Below are 9138 nucleotides of genomic sequence, written 5' to 3' on the forward strand. Positions count from 1 at the left end.
GTTTAAGGGTATTGGAGATCCTGGGATATCTGTATCTTTACTACCAGAATGTCAGTGTTCAGTTCTTGTTAAAGGACACACCACAATGCCTGTGACTTAAGCATCAAGTGTTTTTGGAGGCCTGGGCTGTTCTGTTAGGTCTGTCCATGCTGATGACTGAAGTCAGAGTGACTTGCTTGGTTCTCAATTAGGAGGTATATTTTATGAAGTGAGGTTAATGTTTCTAAATATGTTCTTCGTTTAGAAAATATGTGAATAAAGCCAGTACATTAGGCTTCTTAATTAATCTGCTTAAAAGGAATTTGGAACAAAAAGTCTGTGGGAGTCTTCAGGAGGAGCTAAACTCAAGCAAAGAAATGAAATTACAGAAGTAGCTTGGCAAAGTGATAGAGTTTAACAGTCCGTTTATTGCTGCTTTTCTGCAAAGAGCAAATATTTTTTCTGGTCAAATAGTTGTTCAATGAGTTAAGTTTGAAAGAGAGGCAAGGGGGTTAATAATCATTGTGAAAGAGATTGAGTTGTTTCCTGTGGGGCAGTTAGCAAGCTATCTTCCCTAGAAGATCAGTGAGGTGTTTATAGTAAGAAGCTTCAGCCTAAGAAACCTTTAAGGGAAGGTGGAGAGACATAGGGACAATCCTATCCTTATAATAGTCCAGAATTAGCAAGCTGATAAAAGTGATAGTAATTATGAAATACTTACTTTTCTTTTGGATGTTGTCTTGGATGTAGCCATTTTTTTCCCCCTGTTTTACCTTCAAAGTAATAATTTCTTACCAGAAGTTTATATTTAATTTGAGGCAGTCTTGTATTTAGTATCTAAGTTCGTCTGCAAGGGGGAGGGAATAATGTCAAACTGACAGTACTTACTTTTTCTTAGTAGATCTAGGAGTATCTTGAGCATCCTAAGTCAGAATATTATCAAAATGTGTTCTCTTTGATTCTAATTATAAGACTAAATGTCTTTGGAAGTTGCTTTCCAACAATTAGCTAAATTTGTTGGAGTTGGTGTTTTTCATAAATGCATCAAATAAACATTTAGTTTATTTTAGTAACTTCTTTTGATATTATTCTGAAGAGTGGCTTCTTCCCAGTATCACAGTAATATATACTCTCCTTTTTTCCTTAATCTGAAACCAAAATGGGATGAATAAAGTTAGTTCTTTGCAGGGTAGGGGCATGCAGTGTATACAGCAGTGATTCAATCTTCCCCCTCTTCCAGATGCTTTTGACGTGTGCTAATGTTGGCAAACCTGTGATGGTACAGCTTTTCATAGCAAACAGGATTATTAATTTAATTCTGGCCATCCTTTGCCAGCTAACTTATTAGAGACACTTCAGCTTCCTAGGCCTGGTTTTAGATGTTTAATAATGTTTTAAATAAGACAAATGTAAAATATGAGAAAGGACCTCTCAAATCTAAATAAAGTACACTAGTTCTTCATTGTACTGTAAAATTGCCCATTAGTGTTGTCTGGCTTTAGTCTTGTATGTTTGGAGTTAGACTTTGAAGAGGCTTATGTTATGGTAATTAAAAAGCAAGTTCAGTGCCCAAGAGTGTTTTAACATTGCTTTGACCAAGAGTGTTTTCACATTGCTTTGCATTCTTGCTCTTGCCCTTCCTCTGCTGTAACCTTCTTTGCTCCCTTTTTCTGTTTTTAGCTGCTCTGCCCTACATTGGCTCTTGCCTGCATCTCTTCCACCAAATGACTGTTCCAGTTGCTTCATCTATCCCTGTCTGTCCTTTACCACTTCCCATACTGTTGAGTAAGTCTAATGCTTTTTCTTTCTTTGAAGTAGGGAAGAATTAGCACTGAAGTCTTGCATTTCAATTCTGGGATGTGTTACCAGGCTAGAGCAGCAGACCTGTCAGCTGCAGGGAGGATTCCACCTGTCTTTCTAGCCTGGGTTGAAGCATGCTGAGATTTGAATAACTGTGCTTGAGATCAGTTTTATCTTCAGTGAGTATGTGTGAACAGGTGTTTACATGCTCTGAAGCTGGTCACATCTAAGTAATACCTAAGGCAGACATAAAGCAAAAGGCATGCTTTGGAGACTGTAGCTGCTAATATCCTATTAATATAACTTCTAATTTGAGAAATTTCTTTTACTTTTCAGAAGGATTTTTTGATCCCAAAGCTAGAGGCTGTTATATTATATATGAGGTGCTGACAGATTAGTATCTACTTCCTGTTTTGTTTTATTCTTGGATGTCTTCCCAATATTTCTGAAGGAATTGGCTGACCTGTCCTGGAAGTGCCTGAACAGCAGTGCTTAAACCACTGTGGTTTCCAGCCAATGTGTTAATGTAGGCCAAAATTGTCTGTGTAGCTGAAGATGGACTGTAAACTGTATCAGTTCTAATAAATTGCTTTTCCGTTGTTTCTTTTCTAGACTGTGATCAACCTGCACTAGAAGGAGGTGAGCCTATCTCTGGGGCTCTTGTATTAGCAGTCTGATTCTAGTCTTTTGCATGTGGATCAATTTTTAGGTTTTGTTTTTATATATATTTGTAGATATTTTAGGATATGATATACAGTGATGCAATTATGTAACTCCTAATAAAACTAAGTCTCTTACCTTGCAAATGCTGCCTGTATTTCTTAGCAAGTAGTTAATAGAAATAGCAGAATCTTCCCTTGCCTTTAATGCTTCATAGCACTGGCACCCAAAGCTTTCACACTATATTGTTTTTAGTGGAGTGGGAAGAGGATGTAATGTGTGAGTTTCCACTTCCATGGAAGCTGTGTTGATGGTTTGCCACTTCCCATGTGCTGGGTCTTGTTCAGTGTGCCCATACTGAAGATAATTTATGAGTTACTTTGCAGAGGGGGTCATGGTGGCAACCAAGCATGAGGTGCAGAGTATTCCCTGCCCCTGCCAGGCCTTCAGGGGGTGGTGGTGGTGTTTGGATTAATTGTCTTTTAACCACTCTTGGAACCATTTGGTTATCTTTACCTGATGACAAAGCTTATAGATGTAGCCACATAATTACTTAAAGTACTGAGAGAAGGAGCTTCTGTGTTTAAGAACTTTGGTATTGAAATATTTCTGACAAGGACTTCTGAAAGATCTAGTTTTTCAGATTTGCTTCTAGGTAATTCAAGTGAACAGTGTCTTAGTGTCTGCAATTAGATAATTTGTGAATCTGTATGTATACTCTGTCCCATTGTCCAAGTCATCAGTGAAGATAGTAAACAATGTTGTTCCCAGTATTAATCTCTGGGGTACACCACTGTGACTGGCCTCCTGCTGGACTTTATGCCATTCATCGCAACCTCTTGAACCCAGCAGTGCAGACAGTTTTCAGTCCACCTCACTGTCCTCTTATTTAGTTGATACTTCATCAGCTTGTCTATGAGGTATAGATATATCTAGATATCTATGAGGTATATCTTAAAAGCCTTGCTAGAGATGAACAGCATCCACTCTTTCCCATCAAGGTTACAGGGTTGGTCAGGCATGACTTCTTCATAAACCCATGTTGACTATTCCCAGTCACCTTGCCCTTCATATGTTTGGGAGTGGTTTCCAAGTTTACTTGCTTCAATAGCTTCCCTTCACTCAGAGTGAGGCCACACATGGAATACTGTGTCTAGTTCTGGGCTCCCCATTACAAGAGATGGAGCTACTGGAGAGAGTCCAGTGGAGGGCCACTGAGATGATTAAGGGACTTTCTTCATATGAAGAAAGGCTGAGAGAGCTGAAACTGTTCAGCCTAGAGAAAATAGGGCTCAATAGAATCTCATCAGTGGATATAAATACCTGAAGGGAGGATGCAAAGAAGGCAGAGCCAGGTTCTTAGTGGTGTCCAGTGACAGGACAAGAAGCAATGAGCACAAGCTGAAACAGAGGAAGTTCCCTCTGAACAGCAGGAAACACTTTTTTACTGTGAAGGTGGCTAATCTCTGGCTGGTGAATGAGTCTCCATTCTTTGAGATGTTCAAATGCCATCTGGCATGGTCCCAGGCAGCTGGCTCTAGGTAGGATTTGGACAAGTCGACCTTCAGTGATCCCTTCCAATGTGAGATTCTGTGAGACTATTTTTTGAAGCTTGTTTAAATGTTTCTTCTCCTGATCCTCTGTTACTGAGGATAAGTCTTCCTTATACTAGGTCTCAGGGCCTGGGATTCCTGAAGGCAGGTCTTATTGGTGAAGAAGGCAGAGAGTACCAGAGTCTTTTTTTTCTGTGTCCTTTGTCACCAGGTCCCCTGCCCCATGCAGCAGCAGGTTCACACCTTGCCTAGTCTTACCTTCCTTTAGTTCCTGATGCACCTGTAGAAGCCGTTCTTACTGTCTGTCTTGTCATGTCCCTTGCCAGATTCAACTCCAAGTGGGCTTTGGCTTTCCTAACCCCATCCCTGCATGCTCAAACGGTGCCTTTCTTCTTCCTGGGTCACCTGGCCCTGCTTCCATCTCTCTTGATTCTTTGACTTTTGTCAGGAGCATCTTGTTCATTCATATAGGCCTCCAGCCACCTTTGCTTAACATCTTGCACATAGGGATGGACTGTTCTTGAGCCTGGAGGAAGTGATTATTGAAAGTCTCAGCTCTTTACAGTTCTTAAAAATGATGGACTAGTAGCAGAATAGCTTTCTTTCCATCCTTCCATTTTCAATTGCATCCCTTAGAGGTGAAAGTAGTAGGCCACTAGAGCATATTTTGTGAAACCAGGAACAGGTGCCCAAGTTGGTCAACACCAAGTTATCCTCTCATATCAAATCTCTGGTTCTGGGTAGATATATAAGATTTGTTGGAACATTAGATGCAAACTTTTTAAAAAATAAATATAACAGACTATGATTTATAATTTTAAAAACTTCTATCTAAAGGTTAAAGTGTTCTCTTTAGGCATATGAATGACTTGTTACATTTTTAATACTTGTATAGGCAGCATTTCAGTGTTCTCTTTTTACTGCTTTGATAGACACTACACCTTATACTTTTTTTTAAAACTGGTTTTCCAGACCTTCACTGGAATGTAATGAATTGTTGCCAGTATGTTCTTCCATTGACTATTGATGGAATGGAATAGAGGTCGACCTAAACGTTCACAAAGTTGGACTTCTTAATTCTTCAAAGCCAGTGACATAATATTCAGATCTTCCAGTCTTTGATACCCTGCAACTATTTACAGGTTAATAAAGTAGGTTCTAGCAATTGAACCCTTGATACAAAAGCATTTCTTTAATATATCTGTGTAAGTTTTTGTTGAACATGTTAGGAAATAGCTACTGGTGTGTATCTGAAAGCCTGTGACCCCTTGTCCATTTTTTAGATTTATTTTTTTTTTACACAAACAAAACTGGCTTTTCAAAATAGTCTCACAACCTTCTGAGTCAACACTCCATTGCCTTGTACATGCTGTAGCGTCTGGGTGGTCTGTGAGCTTCTAGATGGCACAGCTAGAGCTGCTATGATTCAGGAACTTGATGAGACTTAATACATTTCAACAGTCCTTCTGTGGTACTCCATCACTAACTTCTCAAAGCCAGCAGTACTTCTGTAACAGTGCTCACTGTGGAGGGTAATACTGCCAGGGTTTGATATTTGCTGTTATGTCTTAATGTTTGGAGGCTGTCATATACATAACTATGATCTTGTAACTGGATAATCTTTTCTTTGGAAGCTGCCTTCTCCAAATAAACTAGGTCTAAGTAGGAAGCTGAGCTGTGTGTGGATGATTTTCTTTCCTCAAGGAACTTTACTTGCTGGAATAGTATTTTTAGACTTGCAGAAAGTAGCAAGGGTTGGCTGGGGAAGAAGGAAAAATGGCTGTCTACTTTGGATGACCAGCAACAACATTTAATCTTACACTTTGCTAAGCAGAGTTGCATTGATAGCATATTAATATATTAACTCTCCTTAAAATAGAGAAGCATCCATTCCCTCTGGAGTATGTTGCACCTGATTCTGTCAGTCAGGAGTAAGTAAAATGAATGTTGTCAGACCAAATTGAGAGGCTTTGTGTGCTGATACAGTGAAGAAGCTGATAAAACTGTAGAGCTTAGAGTTGCAGAAAACTACTGTGGGTTTTCAGATTGGTATCTGTTTTCTGCCCCTTTTTCTAAAAGTCAGCATTCAAGAAGTTATTTTTCACTTTGATCCTAGCTGATTCTTGGGAATAATAGTGAGCTCTCTAAGGTTCATGAAATTACAATTTTTGCATTTCTCCATGCTCTCTTGTTTTGCCAGTTATTAGGCCTAGCTTAAAGGACACAGCCAGCATAAAGATGAACCAATAACCAAATTGTATTTGATACAAAAGGGTCAGTACATGGGTGAGCGCTGGGGGTACAAACAAATCAGCCAGATTATACATAATCCACATCAATCCCACTGACCCCAACAACAACACCGCACAACCAACAACGGGTGGAATAAATGGTGAAATGCAGTCTCCTATAGAAGGGATGGGAGACAACTGAGTCAACATGCCAAATACATAAGACCAAGGAAGCCACACACTGAATCTCTACACAGCCAACGTTTACAAAAGCCAGACCTGACTGGAGCCCAGTCCCAGGGAGGCAGGAGGCCCTTCCCCAACAGGGAACTCTACACAGTGCACCCACCTCACACACAGACACTGCCTCTTCCTGCAAGTGGTCCCAGCTTTTATCCCTTAGTTGGACACCTGACCTTTGCTTACTTAATGTGGTACACCTGGGGCTCATTTACCCAATGGCTCTCCTGCAAGGCCGGACCCACCCTGGAGGGAAGCTTAAAGGCAAACTCACCCCCCCTTTGTGAAGGGCTGTGGGGATCACCCATATGTCAACCTTACTTTAGGACTTGGGGTTGAAACCCCAGCATTTCATCTATAAAAAATAGACTTCCTGCTTTCAAGACAATGACAGATAATGTGATTTCATTCTGTCACTGTAGGATGCCTGGCTTGTACAGCCTGTTTCTGTGGTTTATTAAATCTTTGAATCAATGCCTGAATATAAAAAATTGTCCCAATGCACTTTGAGTTTGGGCGTTAAGAAGACTAAAATGAAACAATAGTCTAATGTGATAACTGTTCCCTTTATTTTGTGGTGTCTTGTAGCTGGTCTCTGCAAGTGGTCTGGAGGTATAGTGCAGAGTTTTGTATAAAGATACGAACAGCGAAAAACTTGCAAATTCTAGTAAACAAAGGTCACAGTCTTAAAGGTACAGTGAGGCCTACTTGAAGGTGAGAAGTTAGTCTAGTAATGCAGCTTTAATTTGTTTTACTGAGGTTTTACTGTTGTACTTGAAGAAAGCAAAATTGTGTGCAACTTTGAGGAACATTTTACCTTCTGTAAATATACAACTTTATCTTTTCCAGAAAACTCTCAGAAATGTCAGATCAGGTTAATAACAAAAAGCTGGTTTGAGAACATTTCTGCAGACTTCTGCCCTGACAGTATGTGACACGTTGGCCTAAGGCATAGGACACGAGCAGTCTAGTTTTGGAAAGTACTGCTGTTCCCAGAATGCATTTTTCTCTGGTGGATAGAGATTTACCAATATCACCTGCAGCAAGATGTCAGGAACAGCTTCTCTATGATAACTGTCATGGTGTTCGTATTCAGTTTTGTCCTTTGTGTTCTGTAAGGAAGAATTGGTCAGAGTGGAAGTCATCTCTATCTAGAAATTTGCCAGTCCAGTAGATAGAGTTTCTATTTGTGGAAGCAGGAAACTCGCTACAAGAACTGGGAAGCAGAATATTAACAGTACCAGCCACTCTTGTCAGGAGTCAATCTGCTGCTTTCTCATTCCTGAGGTCATATCAGGTAGGAACAAATTTTTGTTCTGGGCTGATGGATATAAATTTAATTTTGCAAGCATTTCAAATGTGGCTTAGTTGTTAATGCAATGGTCCTTTACCAGAGAAGAAGACACAGCAGTATTCCTGGTGAAGGAGATGGCTCTAACTGTGGCAACAGGCCTTCAAGCTGCTTCTTGAGCTGTGGGTGCTCACTGCAGCACAGGAAGCCATGTAGGTCTGAGATTGAAAGGTGCTGCATCACCAGAGGCCTGGGACTGTTGAAAGTCCAAACTGTTGGAATCTGGGGAAAGTGGGTTAGTTATGCTGACTGTGCAGGAATGAGATAGCCCCAGGAAAACAAGAATGCAGGTAGTTAGAAGTAAGAACATTGAAGTCTCAGTTTGGAGGGGCAGAGGCAAGAGATCCCCAGGCTTCCTAGGGGTTCATAGGGGGACCATAGAAATAGCTGCAGCTCCTTAGGTGAACACTTTAGAATATTGCTTTTAGGGTCTGCTCAAAACCCTACTCTGGGTTTTGGTGCATGGCCTGCTGGGAGTCAGAGAGATAGGTTGGTGACATGGCTAGTGATTTGCATCAAAATAAGTCAGGGTAGGAAAATGGATTTTCAGCAAGCATGTTAACAGTGCATTAGTATACCCTGTGAAAAGATGCTGTTCAGTCGTTCTCCCTTAATACAGAGAAGAGGGCTTTGTTCAGAAAGTGTTGTGGCCTTCCTGGATGTCTTCTGGGACTGGAGGGGGCAATGCATTTACTCTGTGTGTGCTAAAGTAAATGTTCAAAATATTTCTGCCTTTGGTCTATTTTGTCACCTGCAAATATAGGGGGGAAAAAAAGTGCTACCTAGCAGATCTAACATAGCTCTTCTGAATTGTGAGGATTAAAATTCTGAAAAGCTGATGGCAGTTTACAGTGCCTTGTGGTCTGTACACATTTTGGTTATTACTTTATCAAACAACTGAAAGCTCAGGGGTGAAGCCAAGTAATACTTAATATTGCTGCATCTTTCTTGTTCCTGACAGCCTAGTAAATGCCTTTCTTATTTCAAACCACTGCAGTGTCACTGGTTTGAGTAAACATGGAGGAGACTCTAAAGGACTCAGGATGCCAACTATGAATGCCAGAAGACAAAAAGGGGCTTGGGTGTACCTACTTCTTCATTTTCAAGGTCTAGAATAAAAAGATAGAAAACTGCCAGTATTTCTTCTAGTCACAGTTTCTACAATAGTCACCATTTTAACCAGTAGATAGGGAGTGGGCTTAAGGCAAGTAGGTTTGGAAGGTTTTCCAACTGTTTTTAAGCCCTCAATTTCATCACTTATCAAGTATTCATAGCAGAAGCTTCTTAATTTTTTTTTTTTTTTTTTTTTTTTTTTTTTTTTTTT

This window comes from Athene cunicularia, assembly GCF_003259725.1.
Source record: "Athene cunicularia isolate RWA chromosome 5 unlocalized genomic scaffold, athCun1 chr5_part1, whole genome shotgun sequence".
Classification (NCBI taxonomy): domain Eukaryota; kingdom Metazoa; phylum Chordata; class Aves; order Strigiformes; family Strigidae; genus Athene; species Athene cunicularia.